Source organism: Pseudophryne corroboree, chromosome 1 (assembly GCF_028390025.1).
Source record: "Pseudophryne corroboree isolate aPseCor3 chromosome 1, aPseCor3.hap2, whole genome shotgun sequence".
In the NCBI taxonomy this organism is placed as follows: domain Eukaryota; kingdom Metazoa; phylum Chordata; class Amphibia; order Anura; family Myobatrachidae; genus Pseudophryne; species Pseudophryne corroboree.
In genome coordinates, this window is record NC_086444.1 from 1,187,505,893 (window position 1) to 1,187,523,253 (window position 17,361).

The 17,361-nt window shown below is 40.7% G+C and overlaps 1 long non-coding RNA gene and 1 pseudogene across 1 annotated transcript in view; one reads left to right on the forward strand and one right to left on the reverse strand.

The window, feature by feature from the left end:
• LOC135014119 (uncharacterized) overlaps positions 1-17,361 on the reverse strand; it is a 98,256-nt gene that overhangs the window by 23,406 nt on the left and 57,489 nt on the right. The gene's annotated exons all lie outside the window — the stretch shown is intronic.
• Positions 864-984, forward strand: LOC134942653 (5S ribosomal RNA; annotated as a pseudogene).

Sequence of the window (17,361 nt, forward strand, 5' to 3'; positions counted from 1 at the left end):
TTTTTTTTTCTCTGTGCATGATAAATTCATACCCAGAAGGCACAGAGAATACCTCATTTCTTGCATGAGCAACATATATAAAAAAACAATAGTTGAAAAAAAGTGCTTATTAGCTACCAAGATCTTAGATGCAGAGGCATCGATTATTTTTTGGAGCTTATCAAATACACAAATGTTTTTTCTACGTTTGATTCACAAATCCATGCTTTCTTTGAAAACACCTAATTAATTATATGTGTGGTATACTTTCTGTTCGTGTTGCTCCCCCGCTACCTGAAGGTGATCTAAGGTGGGGTATTAGAGTCAGAGATATTACTATTCAAGATATATCCTACTGCATAATCCATTAGTGTATGTTGATACATCCAATTTAGGATTTTATCAAACACATGAATATATTCCTGATGTGTGTTATGCAGAATTCCGTGCTCCTTTAAAAACACTCAATTGATGATTTATGTGGCATAAATTTTGTTGTGTTGTCTCCCCGCTATTTGAAGGTTAATTATGGTGGGGTACTGGAGCTGGAATATCACTAATTTGGTATACCTTACTGCATAATCCAGAGTATATGTGGGATACAACTATTTTTGAGGTCTTGGAGTCCAAATTTGGAGGCCTCCCTTTCTGCTCAATCTAGAAATAGACGCTATAGATATTCTTAATTATATGTGCAGAATAGGTGTGTTTTTCTACTTGTATTTGCGACCACCTCCACCGTGAATATTTAGATGGGTATCTGACATTTGTGTCTTTGTATTCCTTTTCATCAGCTACTTAGACACCTGTGGTCTACACAATATCACAAATTGGCTCTTACCTGTGCCCAATTAAGGACACAGTGTGACAAGGGTAAGCATAAGGTCTGCGGTCATACCCCACTGGAGATGCCCAATCTCATCTGATCTTGGAAGCCAAGCAGTGGAGGGCCGGTTTAAGTACTTGGATGGGAGACCACCAAGGAACACCCTGGTACTGCAAGTATTTGCTACCCTGTCTGTCACTGAAATAGAGCATTGATTCGCCTATCGGTCATGACCTATGATTTAACTACCTGCTAGGATTCAATTCCCAGTTTGGGATACACAGCAGTCTTCAAATGATGGTCATATATATATATATATTGAATAAATATATTTTTGACCACAGGTTGTCCCATAGCTGGTGTCTTTCAAATCACGAAATCACAAAGCTACCCATCTCGGCTTATATTAGGTATTTGTACCCTATTGATTAAAAATATTTTTTTCATATTTTCGCAATGTCACTATTTAAACAGATATTGGCGCTTATTGAACTCCTCAATAATTAATTTTTTAACGAAAATCATTAAAGTATTGAATTTTAGTCAGCTATTGTGGCAATCAGCCATACATTACTATCTGTATAAGAGTGCTTCCTAAAAAGAGTCTCCTTTCTTCTCTTGTTGTCATGTTTACAATATATTTCTGACTCGTGGGAGCACCGCTGATGGGCAGTTTTTTTGACACATAAAAACAAGGAGTGTATTACCTTAAGTGTCTACTTCCCAAAATGAGAATCTATACCTGAATTTTGTTATCAGCTAATTACAGATAGTCTATCATCTCATATATACACCTACTACACCAGTGCGGTTTCCAATTCTCTTTTTTTCACATTCCTAAGGATGTTAGAACGGGAATGCAGTAGTCAATATGACAAGAGTCCCTGTAGTAATTTATCAGGAGAAGAGAGATCTACCCTAAAGGGCCTGGCAAAAAGAATGGACATTGTGATATGCAGGGCAGATAAGGAGGGATCTATAGTGGTTCACGATCTTGGATCTTATGTACGAGAGAGTGATCGTCAACTTAACGACACGTCCACGTATAGAAGACTGACCAGGGATCCCACTCGAGAATATAAAATAGAACTGGATCAGTATTTACATGAGGTATGTGAACAGGGTTTCATTTCCACAGAGGTCAAGGCAGCACTACATGTAGAATACACCCATAGCGCCCCTCTTCTATACTGTACCCAAGGTACATAAATCACTTGTAGATCCCCAGGCCGGCCAATAGTGTCGGCCAGAGGTTCATTATATCATCCAGTATCGACTTACTTGGATGCATATTTAAACCCATGCATCCAAGCTACACCGTCTTATCTAAAAGACACAACTACTCTCTTGACACACCTGCAAGAACTGGGTGATTTACCTGAAGATATGTTAATGTGCAGTGCTGATGTCACCAGCCTCTACACCTGCATCCCACATGATGCAGGTGTGGAGTCGGTACGTCTATTACTGCATGAGAATCATTTATATACGGGTCCTGACATAGGAGTCTTTTTGAAGCTATTACATTTGGTCTTGAGCTGCAATTATTTTTTATTTAATAGAATTTTCTTTTTGCAAATAGCGGGTTGTGCGATGGGGTCGGCGGTGGCCCCATCGTACGCCTGTGCCTTTATGCATTATGTTGAAAAACAAATGTTTTATCTCAACGAACCTGTCATGTCACAAGTAGTCTACTACAAACGCTATATTGACGACCTCCTGGTGTTCTGGCAAGGTTCTAAGGAAAATTTGATCCAGTTATGGGAAAGACATAATCAGACAGAACACGTAGTTAAGTTCACCATAACCATAGACGAGTTTACTATAAATTTTTGGGACGCATCCATTAACCGCAGAGGTAAGGGTATATCTACTTCCATCTACATGAAACCCACTGATCGAAATACATTACTCAGTCATCAAAGCTTCCACCCCATGGCCCTCAAAAGAGGACTCCCCTACTCGCAATTTTTGCGAGTTAGGAGAATCACCTCAGACCCAGCAGAGACCGTAGTGGCATTGGATAACATGTTGAGTAAATTTGCCCAACGGGGATACCCAATGAAAGCACTACAGGAATCTAAAGAAAAGGTCCTTAATATACCACGGGAACAAACACTGGCACCAATAACTAAAAATAGGGACTCAGGGATAAAAAACTTGCCTGGGTCAATAAATATATTACAGCCAGCAAACGGGTGGTGGTTATGTTTATAAGAAGTGTATGGACATTTACTGTATTTGTAGTTCATTATCCATGCGGCAGGAATCCTGTGGATACCTCCCACCTGAGCAGTTTGAAATAGTCACAGCCCACCTGTTCGAATCCACCTATGACCTTTTGTTATAATGCAGAGACGCATTCCTGTGTCCAATGAACAATGAGATTGTAGGGCCCATTGTAGTGTACTGTATGTTGTGTATATAAAGGACCCCCATAGCTAGACCAGCACTCACTTCTCTCTACAAAGGTTATCACGGTGAAAAGCTGAGGACTGGTTTCCAGAACGCGCTTGCGACTCATTTCCACGTGTGTAAGTTCTCTATGGCCATATTGTTATCCGTTTATGTTTGCAAATTATTCTCTTTCTGTTTACTTGTGTTTGCGATCATTCGCTATTGCTTATATTTCTGTTTAATTATTCTGTTTAGTTATTAATGTTAGGTCTGTAGTGTATAAGCTTCAACTGTATTCTTTTCCCTTTTACATACTAAAATCATCTAAGAAGGTGTTGGAACCTCACTAAGTATTGTGTGTTTCACCATTTATTACTAAGTGTTTCTGAGCATCTCAACCGCTCAAACAGGTTGCTTAATCACAAGGTTTAGTATTACATCATTACAGTATCTCGGAACTAAGGTTTACAGTATAAACATATTCTGTGTTTAAGGTTAAAAAGGTTATTGACTCTGTGTACGCTCGCTGTGTGTATTCAGTACACCCAGTGTAGCGTGTGTACGTAACTTGCATACCGCGTGCAAGGTCTTTGTATGCAAATAGCGTACTAAGTGCGTAGCACGTGCATGTGGTTTTACGGCTCCATGGTATTAGTATATAGCTTATGTTAAAAGCTAAATATTTAGCTTTATCAATTGGGGACTCATCCGGTCCACCTCATATCCGCAGTCAGCCGAAAACGCACAGACTTTATCGATCAGCAAAGGGCGAAAAGGTAGTATCCAGTAGTGCTGATCGGATATGCATCTGCGTCTGATTCTCTTGGTTTGTAGGGATGCTGGTGAGATCCGAGAAAGGTAAGAACATACAGCTATTGTTTTAAATCTGTTTAAAAGTTTCGGTTTGGCGCCAATTGCGCACGTAATACATGCACACTCACTTGCATTTTTTTTCTATTTGTGTATTCTCACATAATCACTCTCTTGTTGCCATTAGAATTGATTGTTAGACAAGTGCTGAGGAAATTTGGTGCTATTTAGTTGATATTATAAAGAGTAATATTTAAAGGGAGTAATTGTAAAAATCACGCACGCAGCATAACAGATACTGTGTGGTGCTCGGTAAGCGATTATAGTTGAACATCGTTTACATTTATAGAAGCGTGGTATTTGTGTTGTATCTGGCCTTTTGCATACGTGTCTCGGGCAACGTGCGAGATTACGTACGCAAACGCAAAGGCCTTCACAAGTGGCGTGTTTACGCAACGCATTGTGCGGATGCGCCCACTAAATTCAAATCATGCGATAACATTGTTTTAGTGTGGGCGGTTTAGTAGCCACGTGATAATAGCTCAAGTTTGTTGAGTTTCCAAAAGTTTTAGTTTAAAGAGAACCTTTTTCTATTGCAAAACCCGGGGATTGAACTGTCTGCCTGAATGAAAGTAATTTCTGTACAGAAAAATCAGAGTGCATATGAATGAACATGAGTGAGTGTGCAAATAAAGGTATTCTTTTTGTGAACCCAGAAAGCGGGATCCCGTCGGAGACCACATCAGGTGAGTGGGCACTTGGTGGCGTGGGATTGGCTTGCCCACATTAACATTGTATAAGGTAAAGGAGCAAGTATTATTCGCAGATAAAAAAGGACTGCGAAGGTTAGAAAGCGCAGCCCGGGGGGGTTGGCGTAGTACCCATATTCCATTCAGTGTAACGCTCTGGCTGAAGGTTTCTCAGCCTAAACAACCGATTCCGTTGGTCGTAAGGCGAATAAGTAATAGTTACTTATACGAAGTGCGACTGTACCACATGTAATTGTGTGCATTAGTTAGTTCACCTTGATACCCACTAAATTTGCTGTGGGATCATAGACGCTATTTGTACACTTTAACGTGATTTGTGTAGGTTTTTTATTTTAAGGGAGGTTCGCTGTTCACTCAGGAATTCTTCAACAACCAATACTTACTGGGAGGGTAGCATACTCCCACACGCCCCAGTAAATAGCGGTTCACAGGGGCCCTAGGTTGAGTACGACAGCGCTGAAGCAGTTTCTGGGCAAATTGGTCAACGTGGGCATGAGTGGGTGAAGGCACTCATTGAACTTTCACCATCGTCTTATCTCTGGGAACTTGGTTTGTTTTGTAAGAATTTGCTGAGGCAGCAATAGCTGCAAACAATGGGGGCCAGTTGCTCAAGTAAGGGACGACCAACAAGGGTTCACGTTGGTATTTGTTGGCCCAAAGGATCAGCACGGTATATAATGTGTGAGAAATATGGATCACACACACAGGTATTATGCAATGAATGGGAACTTATGATTAAGAATGATGTAGAACAGTTCTCCAGGGTAGGCAGTTTTGATCCTGAGGTATTGCAAAATCTAATAAAAAGGATATGTCTAATAAAATCTGCAAAACAGAGGATTAGACATTATTATTGTTTACATTTATGGCAACAGGAAAGTGAGATACAAAGGGAATTAGCTTACACAACTTGTTCTCACTCTAACAGGAAACATATGGCAACTGGAGAACAAATGGCTGCAGAGAATGGCATACTGGGATATGATGATAATTGTGCACTTAGTAACTGTATTAATAATGATAAGAGTAAATGTAATAAATGTAATAACTATAATAATGATAGAAGGAAAACTAATAAAGGTACAAATTCTAACTCGTGCAAGATGCACCCCATGTTGAACTTTCCTCAGGATTATAGGCAAGAAAGTGAGCCCAGCATGATGTCGGCACCTTTTCCAGCAGCCATCATACGAAACACCCAGGTGGGCGTTACCCAATCAGTAAAGGCAGTAAAGGCAGTAGCCCTCCCTAATGGAGGGCTTGGTGAGGTCGTGTCCACAGGTAAGTACGGTATTGTATATTATACACAGACAAATGCACCTCATATTGTAGAATCAACACAAGATGATGTAGCTGAACTTAATCCTGTCAGGGTGATAGCAGTCCCAAATGGACAGACTGACGTTCTAGGAATCACTCCCGCCAGGGACATTGCAATGCACTGCCCCTGGTCCCAGGCAGAATAAAGATCAATTTTGTCTGAATTTCACGATCCCAAGAAAGATCTAACCGCATGCCAAAGGTTTATTAAAGAACTAGGAAACTCCACAGAACCCACCAACAAAGATTGGCAAACAGTACTGCGGGCATGTTTGCCCTCCACTATTGACCCTTTGAAATTAATTTCTGATTGTAAGTTAGACGCAGAGGTTCCCCTTACTGAGGAATACAATCAGGAAAATATTAAACAGATCAACATGCAATTAGGAGTATATTTCCCAACTTTTGTCAAGTGGAAAAGAATCTTCTCCATAAGACAAAAAGAAGGTGAAACTGCTTCTAATTTTTTCAATTGGGCACTGCAAATAATGGCTACATATACTGGGAACACGGACATTGAGGAAAATGTACACCATAGAAAAGTAGTAGTTTATGTATTAATGGAGGGATTAACAAAAGTGTTGAGAACAAGGGTACAGACCACTCAACCTAACTGGAGAAGTATCTTGGTGGCTGCATTAAGAAAGTCCGCTGTTGGGCACGAATGGAATATCAGCAAGCACAGGGAGTCACAGGGGGGTAAGAAGCCTCAGATCCCTGTGGTTAAGTCAAATGTGATGAGATGTTATAGTTTCCAGAGGGAAGGTAATTATGCATGAGATTGTAGGTTTAAAGATACATACCAGGTATATCAACCCCTTAGACAACGACATGACCATGGTATCCAAAGAACCAGGGAAGCACAGGAAGAGCGGTTGATGGTGATGAGCATCCAAACACTAGAGGAAGCATCAAATCGACCAAGACCCCAGGCCCCTGGCACAAGGAGGAAGCCAAAGGTTTGTTATCTTTGTAAAAGAGAAGGGCATTATGCCAGCAACTGTAACAGCCCACATAAAGTCAGACCCCCTAGACAAGAACACGAGCATAGTCATGATACACGAAAGTGTAATCAGGGATCATATATGAAGAATTTTGGGCCGCACCTTTAATGTGCAGCCAGTAAAATTGATCATTAGCCTTGATAGAAAGCCTGAGGTTACAGTCAATGTAATTGGGAGGTCAGTTCCTTGCAGACACAGTGACGGCCGGGTAAAATTTGTAATTTATCTGTAAATGTTTTCTTCTCATCTCCAACGTTCACCAACAGAACTCAAACGTCACATGACTACTTGGTCTTTTTCAGAGGTCTACTCAACCCCAGTATATCTTACCAGCATTGTTGTGTTTGGCCAGACACAAAGGGTGGAGAGTGGAGATACTGGTGGGGGAGACTGTGCAGAGATACCGGTGGACATTTTGATGCGACAACCTGTTGATGAATCTGACAATGTTTTTCTTTTCCATTGTTCTCTTTCTTTTTGTTCTTTCATGTTTTACGGATAGTATGTCACACATCAGTTAGATAAATGGTAATGCAAGATTTTTGCTCCTTACAGAAAGATCGCTGATTTGGAAAGAATATTGTATCACCGGAGTGTTCATTTTGGGACAGCACCTTTGAGATGACAACTGAGCAAGAAGAACAAGAAGACTAGAGGACAAATTATCGTAACATTATTTTTCTCTTCAATTATTTTCTGTACCCCCATTACAACTTTCCCTTTCTCCTCCTGTAAGATGGACTTACCTCAAGAGACTGCAGTCCGTGTTTTCCTGTTGACCCTGTTGTTGACCAGAGCAGTATGTTTCGGTGAGAGTACCAGTGAGGTCGAGAAAGGATCTGGAATGGGTTCCGATGATCAGGATGGATTCGTTGAATTCCAAGAGCAACACAATCACTGAGCAAAGGTGAGTATCAGAAAACGATCTGGTAGCCACGACACTAATAGACATTGTGAAGGATTGTTAGCTGAAGAGAATTGCATTTGTAGGAATTGTAAAAATATAGTTGAGGATGATTGCATCAAGCAATGTCAGTCCAGTTTTAACATCAACATGGACCGGCATCCATTGAGTGACTATCCCTCATTGGTGGGTAAAGTGTTAAATCAGACAGACTGTTGGGTGTGCTCACAAGTACCTCAAGGTCATAGAAAGTCAGGACTAGTGCCATATCCTTTAACGGTAGATGAGGTACTTGAGTTAAAGGGTGGGAGACCGGTGGACACGAGATTTAATATTTCTAGTCCTCCTAGTTTAAAGTTCCACCAATGCCATGTAGATAGGTCCCTAATATGTTTTACCATTTCCTATCCCCGAAAGCCGGGAAATTGAGAAGTGTCATGGAACAACCAAACCATGACATTCTCATACAGAGCCGACAGAATACCCATAGACTCAGAACTTATACGCCAAATAGCCGACAGTGGAAAATATTTCCGGTATAGGTACACTCTAGGAAGTAGGACCATGCGAGTTGGAGAAGTATCACCAGGATACTGTGCACATGTCATACAGCCTGATACGTGTACTAGACAAATGAGAGAGTTAGGGATATGACTGTTTTCATGGAACGTTTGAAATATGGTTATGTCATTTTCCATCCCCGATGTCATATGTCATATGTCCTCCCCGATGATGCATATTTCATATGTGGGAGGAAGACGTATAAGTGGCTTGCCCCAAACTCAGAGGGATTGTGTTACGTTGGAAAAGTATTGCCTGAAGTAATGACCATTACCCATAACAAAATGAAAGACATTCACTGCAGTGCCCAAGCTCCTTACACTCACTACGAACACATTGTTAAAAGACACCTTGTAGATAGGACAGAGCATGCGGCCTCTGATTTGATTCACAAATCCACCGGGATTCAATTCCTTCTCGCGATAGATATCACCCATACCACCAGAGGAGTTATAAATTAAAGGTATATTACTGCGCTAGCGAATCTGATAGACAATATCACCAAAATGTATGATGACACCTTCAGATATACTGGAAGAGAGCTGCAAGCCTACAAAATGGAGCTGGTCCAGCATAGAATGGTTCACAATTACCTCACAGCGGTAACAGGTGGGTATTGCGCCACCCTAACAACTCAGTATGGTGTGAAATGTTGTACATATATCTCTAACAGCACCGAGGACCCAACCGAGGTTATAGATCGAAAAATGGACGATATATTGAAATTAAAATGGGAGTTTCGAAGGAGACACACTTTTACACTCGCTGCTGTGGGTAATTGAATTGACTGGCTGGGTGTCATGGTTGAACCCACGAAATTGGTTTTCAGGTTTAGGCGAATGGGCTCAAGGCGTTTTCATGGATATAGGAAAATTCCTCTTGTGTATCCTGGGAGTCATCATATTGATTGGTCTGGTATTCAGATGTGTTCGGATTTTAATGAATTGCAAGCGTAGTACCAAAGTGATGAGTCTGAGGAGTGAGGGCATTGTAACAACAACTAGCTTAATTTATGACCCGTCAATCAAGACAATGTTGAGATAAAAATGTGATTCCACGGTCCGTTTCTTTCACCTGTTTCTCCTTTGGTTTTCTCCAAGGTACAAAGACATCCACCTTGTAAAAGAATTTGATGACCTTCTATACAGGCCAATGATGAACTGTGTCACAAACACCTGATGAGCTTTTTAAAGACTGAACTGTGTCACAGACACCTAATGAGCTTTTAGAGACTGTAATTCTTTTTATGGAAACTTGAAGAAGCTTTGTTTGCCAATAAACCGCAGAGCTACAGTAAAGATACGACAATCCGGACAAGACATCAGACAAGACATCAACAAGACCCCAATCGGCGACCCCATACGAAATCATACGAATGCATTTATAACACGTTTCTTATCTTCATCTCTACTATCTTCAGGTAGTGACACACATAGTCGACAGGGAATATAGACACATATATCAGCACTCACATATTCTCCCCCTTCATGTATCACCAACTAATGTGCACCCCATTTGTTGGAACTAAAAAGCCAAAAAGAGCTCGGTAGAGTTTGACAGCCCATCCACAGACCCTTGATATGGGATAAGAAGGATTCAATGTATACTTCGCAACACCTCGAAACTTGATTTAGAACACGAACGGCACGATGATACATGACCCCTCAGACATGGATTTCATGCACACATGCTTTTACTATCTCACTAGGTCATATCTTTCCCACCTTCTCCTCTCCTCCCTCTACCCAATCATAATAAGGTATTCCATGATGACATATATATATTTTTCTGTTTGAATTGTTTAGGAAGTGGCAGTTATTGGTGACTGCCAAAGGGTGGACTGTCAAAGTCAAAAAATATTGTGGTTCGCAATGCCTTGTACTACCCCAATGCACATGCCCGCTGCTCGTGCACTCAGTCTGCCGTACGTGCACATGTCCGCAAATTGCGTAAACTCGCCCCGGCGGGTACATGCGTGATATTCGTATTTACGGTAGAGTTTGTGAGCTTGTAGCTGGCGACTCATTTATGACATAGTTAACTCATATAGTGTGTTTTGTAGATAATATTCTCCTTAATAATATCTGCAAGTATGTTTAGTATAAATAGTTTGTGGACATGGGAATTCCTCTTTGCATAATATGAAGGGTAAGCCAAAGGTTGAACGGTGGTGTCTAGTATCTAACTGAAGAGTATTTTATTAGAAACATTCCGGTGTTGGTTAGGAAGAGATTAATCGCTCCATCCTATAGTTATGTTTATTAGAAGTTTATAGACATTTACTGTATTTGCAGTTCATTATCAATGCGGCGGGAATCCTGTGGATACCTCCCACCTGAGCAGTTTGAAATAGTCACAGCCCACCTGTTCGAATCCACCTATGACCTTTTGTTATAATGCAGAGACGCATTCTTGTGTCCAATGAACAATGAGATTGTAGGGCCCAGTGTAGTGGACTGTATGTTGAGTATATAAAGGACCCCCATAGCTAGACCAGCACTCACTTCTCTCTACAAAGGTTTTCACGGTGAAAAGCTGAGGGCTGGTTTTCAGAACGCGCTTGCGACTCATTCCCACGCGTGTAAGTTCTCGATGGCCATTTTGTTATCCGTTTATGTTTGCCAATAATTCTCTTTCTGTTTACTTGTGTTTGCGATCATTCGCTATTGCTTATATTTCTGTTTAGTTATTCTGTTTAGTTATTAATGTTAGGTCTGTAGTGTATAAGCTGTAACTTTTTTCTTTTCCCTTTTACATACTAAAATCATCTAAGAAGGTGTTGAAACCTCACTAAGTATTGTGTGTTTCACCATTTATTACTAAGGGTTTCTGAGCATCTCAACCGCTCATACAGGTTGCTTAATCACAAGGTTTAGTGTTACATCTTTACAGTATCTCTGTACTAAGGTTTACAGTATAAGCATATTCTGTCTTTAAGGTTTAAAAGGTTATTGACTGTGTGTACGCTCCCTGTGTGTATTCAGCACACCCAGCGTAGTGTGTGTACGTAACTTGCGAACCACGTGTGAGGTCTTTGTACGCAAATAGCGTACTCAGTGCGTAGCATGTGCACGTGGTTTAGCGGCCATTACGGCTCCACGATGTTAGTGTATAGCTTATGTTAAAAGGTAAATATTTAGCTTCATCAAACTCCTAACTGTTGGGTATCAGAAGTTGGAATGTCTCTAGTACTGGGTCCTACTACTTCAGAATCCGCACCTGCGGATTCCATCATCTGCCTCCGCAATGCTAGGCGCCTATGTGTCAATGCGGACATCTGCTGTTGCACGCGGTCCATCTCTGCTGCCAACTGCTTGCGAGTAGCCATGTTGCTGGTGGCATGTGTGTTCGCACAAGTGTTTAACTATTTATAGCTGCGTGTCCAGTGTGGTAATTCACACAGGTGTCAATTATGCTAATTCCTCCAGTAATTGTACATGTTATTTAAGAGTCTTGATTGCAGCTTGTTTGAGTGGGTGTATGATGGCAGATGGAGGTATTTTTTTTTTCAGAGAAGTTGGTCGTGTTTGGTTCAACTTTGCAGAGTGAGTCTTTGTTTCAGTATATTTTTAATGTTATTTGTTTTGTTTTGTTGTTTTGGCTTGTGCATCTGTTTACATTACAAATTACACAACATATGAGCATAAATGTCGTAAACGTGGTGACTTTGTGCTGCTGATTGTTCTTGAGTACACAGGTTGTACCAAATACTTTTCTTTGTGTGTGAGTGTGGTGAATGTAATTGTGAATGTATGTATTGTGCTTTTTGTTAATCCGCGCCTGCGAAATTCCGCTATTGCGAACTGTACCCACTGTCCTACACAACATGCACACATCAATAAAGTTTATTAGATGACACCATAAATTTCCAACCAATCACATACCACCACACACTATAAATATAAGCCCATATAATGAAAACGCCATTGGCACCATGCGCGCAGCAGCATTTAGCCACCGAGAGCTGCGCGTCTTGGTTGCGGTGATGGACCGCCGCGTAGGCCATGCAGCACCCTTTATCCCCAACACGATAAAGCATGAGGCCTACGCGGAGGTCCGCCGCATTCTCCGCAGATGCACCCGGACCACACGCTCCATAATCCAGCTAGAAAAGCGCTGGAGCGACCTTCACCGTCGCACACCGGACCTGTTGGCGGATCTCCGCCAAAAATCCATAGTAGACGGAGGCACAGTAAGTGTCATATTACATTGCATAACACTGAGATTATTAGCAGAACTTTGTAATACAAAACTTGCATATTTTTTGTACATTAGCACACTGACAATGAACTTTTGTAGAACAGACATGACACAGTATGTGTGGTTAGGGCAAGCAGTACTGACTGTGTAGCAAAGTGCTTCAGAAAAAGTAAATGTTGTTGTACTGAGTTGCTACACAGGCTGTCAATTGAACCCTAATAACTTGCTCTGTGGGGTAAATTTAAGAAGGTGGGAGGTTTTTAGAACTGGTGATGTTGCCTATAGCAACCAATCAGATTGAATATATTATCTTCTAGAAGCAGCCTAATAAATGTTACGTAGAATCTGATTGGTTGCTATGGGCAACATCACCAGTTTTTAAAATATTAAAAAAATAAAAAAATTTAGCCCTGTGTCTTTACATGGGACAGAACACTGTAATTGTAAAATACTGTTGTTATAATTTTAAAACCAAATATTACCTATGTCATTCGAGGGAGAACACAATGGCAAGCTGCTGCAGCAAGCCATTCTCAATCCCCTTCTCAGGCCCCCTCCCCTTCTGTTGCCCAATCCCCCTCTTCTTCCCAATCCCCTTTTCAGCCCCCCTCCCCTTCTGTCGCGCAATCTCCCTCTCCATCCCAATCCCCTTCTCAGCCCCCCTCCCCTTCTGTCACCCAATTCCCCTCTCCTTCCCAATCCCCTTCTCAACCCCCTCCCCTTCTGTCGCCCAATCTCCCTCTCATTTCCAATCCCCTTCTCAGCCTCCCTCCCCTTCTGTCACCCAATCCCCCTCTCCTTCCCAATCCCCTTCTCAGCCCCCTCCCCTTCTCTTTACCAATACCCCTCTTTGTCCCCCTCCCCCTCTCTTTACCAATACCCCTCTCTGTTCCCCTCCCCCTCTGTAGGCCAAAACACAACTCCACCCACCTCCCCCTCTCTTTCCCAATCAACCTCTCTGGCCCCCTCACATTCTGTGGCCCAAACACCCTCTCTGCCCCCCTCCCCATCTCAATCAGACCCACCCTCTGTTACCAACTCCCCAATCTTTCCTCCTTCACCAATCCCTCCTCAATCCCCTATCCAGCCTCCTTCACCAATCCCTCCTCCTTCCCCATCCAGCCTCCTTCCCCCATCCAGCCTCCTTTACCACCCACTGAATGGGCAGCAGAAGCCTCGGAGGCTGTTGAGGGTGCTGCACATGTGTTTGATGAGAGTAAGTGTTAACACATTTAAAATGCATTTGTTACCTACTTTAACTTCAAATTCAAATACATGCAGTGTTGTACTGTGGCCAATCTTGGGCCAAGGAAAAATGTTTGTTTTCTTCATCATGGTATGGATCTGGTATTTACATTTGTGTGAGTATCATTAGATGTACAGTGTCTATGTCTGCAATGTTTAGGGTGTCCACTCTAGGTCGACACTCAGTAGGTCGACAGGGTTGCCAGGACAACAGGGTTTATATGTGCTAGGTTGTCAGTGAAACAGTTAGACCTGAGTGGGGTTTAGTATGTTGTTGGTCTTTTATACTTGTGCCTGGGTATTCCTAATATTTGCACAATCAACTTGCATGATTCACTTTGTTAGCCACAATGTTTTGTGTTGTGAAAGTTACACTCAAAAAAAATATTTTTTAAGATAAAAAAACAGGTTTCACCTTATGTATCAAGGCAGGCTTTCAGGGAGTGTGGGCATGCTAGGATATGTTGTCCTTCTGAAGATGTTGATATGCAGTGTGATGATGCAGACCAAACACCTAAAAATACAAGTCTGCTTCACTCCAGATGTGAATTAATCCTAGCATGGGGTTACATTTACTAACAGAAGAAAAAGGAGAGCAAAGAATGTCTCTTTGTTGGCGCACGTAGAATAATTTTTAAAATGTAACTTTTAATAAATTCATTAAAATTGTTCCAAAAAGACGAAGTTTTGACAATACAATACAACAAATAGTAACTGTGAGTGAAATAACTGAATAAAGTGAATTTCTTGAAACCAAAAAGCTAGCTATCTGTGTTTTATATTATATTAATTCTGCTTAATTGGTATAGTAAAACACTTACGGATCTAATTATTCTAGTGTAGTTAATCTGTGAGATTATAATCAATCCATAAATTAGGTATCTATGACAATGTCCAATATGTTCCTAAAGGATTACTGTATTACGGTAACTACCGTAATACAGTAATCCTTTAGGAACATATTGGACATTGTCATAGATACCTAATTTATGGATTGATTATAATCTCACAGATTAACTACACTAGAATAATTAGATCCATAAGTGTTTTACTATACCAATTAAGCAAAATTAATATAATATAAGACACAGGTAGCTAGCTTTTTGGTTTTAAGAAATTCACTTTATTCAGTTATTTCACTCACAGTTAGTATTTGTTGTATTGTATTGTCAAAACTTCGTCTTTTTGGAACAATTTTAATGAATTTATTAAAAGTTAAATTTTAAAAATTATTCTACATGCGCCAACAAAGAGACATTCTTTGCTCTCCTTTTTCTTCTGTATGATATTATTTTCTCAGGGTGCACCCCAAAATCCAGTAAACATTGATTGTCTTATTAAAGGATATTAATTGGGGCCTTTTTTGGAAGTTAAAATTGACATTTGATTAAGCTAGTGCAAAGCACATCCCAATTTCCCTGTCCCTTTTATGGTTACATTAACTAAGATGGGAGTTTTATTCATGATGGGATGTTGCCCATAGCAACCAATCAGATTCAACTTCTCATTTATTTAGCACCTTCTAGAAGATATGTGTAATCTGACTGGTTGCTATGGGCAACGTCCCATCTTAAATAGAACTCCCATCTTAGTAAATGTACATCATGATTTGGTACACTTTCTAAATTTTTACATTAACAATTACAAACATTGCTGAGCATGCTTGTGTGTTGGTATGGTACTGTTTTAACATTTAAACATCTATGATGTAGTCCCTTTGCCATTAAAGTGTGCTTTGTGGCTTGCTTGTGTAATAGGTAATGTGAGTAATTTTTAAAATATTATTTTTGCTCTGCATTTCAGATGATGCAGTTGGAGATCCCACAAGCCTGCCTGGCATCCTGGCACGCTTAAAGGCCCATTTGCAGGCCATGATGGGCAATGTGGAGACACTACGAAAATGCTGTTAAAGTTATTTTTATTTAAAAAAAAAGTTACAAAAAAGACAAAAAAAAAATGTTAAACAAATAAAACTATTTTTTTCAGTTAAGCGAGTGTTGTGTTTTTAAATGCAATAACGGAACAGCATATTGCCTAGCAGAAATTGGTTACCTTACAAAATACACACATCACACTTACGATTAATAATCTTATTATTTAGAAATAAACAAATTAAGTCAGTTAGGAGCTTATTGTTTAGAAAAACATTTAAAAACACCTATATTCACACACTACACATCCACACTCAAATATGCTATGTAACATTAGCCCCGGAACAGTTTACGCATCTATTTAACTTATTTAAAAACAAACATGGTAATGGCCAATTATGCCTACAAAGTGTTCTGTAGGTATTCTTTGAAGACTTAATTGGTCATGACCAAAATCATTCATTACACTAATTAGATTTGTAATTGAGGATGGCTTGTTGAATTGAAAGGTGTAATCTAACTTGGGGGGGAAAAACCCATTGCTGTGCGTTTTTCTGCAAAAGCGTGAGCATTTTTAAGAGGAATGTGTAAATTTACGAGTAGTTAGGATTTTTACAATGAGGATTGTGAAGATGCGATGGGTACGCATTAGTGTGTTGTCATTTGGCATACGCTTACTTTGTATAATACTGCGTGCGAAATAGCAAATCCCCGGTTGGGGTGGATTTTCGCTATTGTGCAATGTGTTCGCAAAAATGTGAATATGTTGTGCGAACAAAGAAACTTGCGAACAACTCGGAATGACCGCTAATGGTGGAGCTACTAATTCACAGATTTGTGTGCTCATTGGAATACACACATGCAGTCTATGCAACTGAAGGTCTGAGCAGTTTTGTGGTGCTCCCATCCCACACAGTGCCCACAACCATCCCATTCGGTCACCACAACAATCCCACCTTGTTACAACAGCTTCTCACTCCATACATCCATCTCCCTTAGTATACACATTTCGCTCCCTCAAACATCTTGGTTAATTGCTAAAACTATAATAACCCATCTACGATCTATACATCTACACTTACTTCCCCTATACACCCCCATGCTGCTCTGCCTTCCCCAATCCCTACTGCTGTGTTCTCCCATCTGTGCTAGTCTGCACTAACTTATCTGTACCATCTGTCTTTCCCCACCTGTGCCTTGTCTGTACCACTGTTTCCTTCTCTCTGTGCTGCTCAGTGTTTCCCTCTTCAACATCACTCTGCCTCCTCCAATACATGGCACACTGTCTTCTTTCCCATCTTCACCAGTTTTCTACCCATCCATGTCAGTGTTTTCAACCCATCTGCATCATTGCCCCCATCCGCACCACTCTGTCTCCCTTCCCATACTTGCTGTTTAATCTACTCCCTATCCACAATACTCTTAACCCATTCATGTAGCTGACATGCAGAAGGTAAGTTTCATTGGTCACTAT